The sequence below is a fragment of the Rhagoletis pomonella genome, unplaced genomic scaffold (assembly GCF_013731165.1).
Source record: "Rhagoletis pomonella isolate Grant_MI unplaced genomic scaffold, Rhpom_1.0 Rhpom_scaffold_00009, whole genome shotgun sequence".
Classification (NCBI taxonomy): domain Eukaryota; kingdom Metazoa; phylum Arthropoda; class Insecta; order Diptera; family Tephritidae; genus Rhagoletis; species Rhagoletis pomonella.
This window is the reverse complement of record NW_023458563.1, coordinates 27656198-27656504: the sequence shown is the minus strand read 5'-3', so window position 1 is coordinate 27656504 and position 307 is coordinate 27656198. Positions and strand designations below refer to the sequence as shown.

Sequence of the window (307 nt, the reverse complement as noted above, 5' to 3'; positions counted from 1 at the left end):
TTTTTATAAAAGGTACGTGGCTGACATTTAGTGCACATAAATATAGTCACATATATTAGCAGTAGCTCATGAAAATATCTATCACAATCGTTTAAATTAACCGCGAGTGGTTTTGTGATTTAGTGCGTTCTGTGCCCATCGATTACCATAATTTTTGCGTGCAACAATCCACCATCAGATTTGGGCACAATATACCGGCAACAATTAGTGCGCGCCTCCATTTTTAGAGCCAAAAAAAACCCCGCTTTAGTTTTGTTAGTGCTATTTTTCGAGTCAAGTTAAATTGCAGCACAATTTTAATAAAAAA

The 307-nt window shown here is 35.8% G+C and overlaps 1 protein-coding gene across 5 annotated transcripts in view; it reads right to left on the bottom strand.

Annotated features, from left to right (window-relative positions):
* Positions 1-307, bottom strand: part of LOC118745683 (ADP-ribosylation factor-like protein 4C) — a gene marked incomplete in the record, with an annotated part of 124959 nt that overhangs the window by 61009 nt on the left and 63643 nt on the right.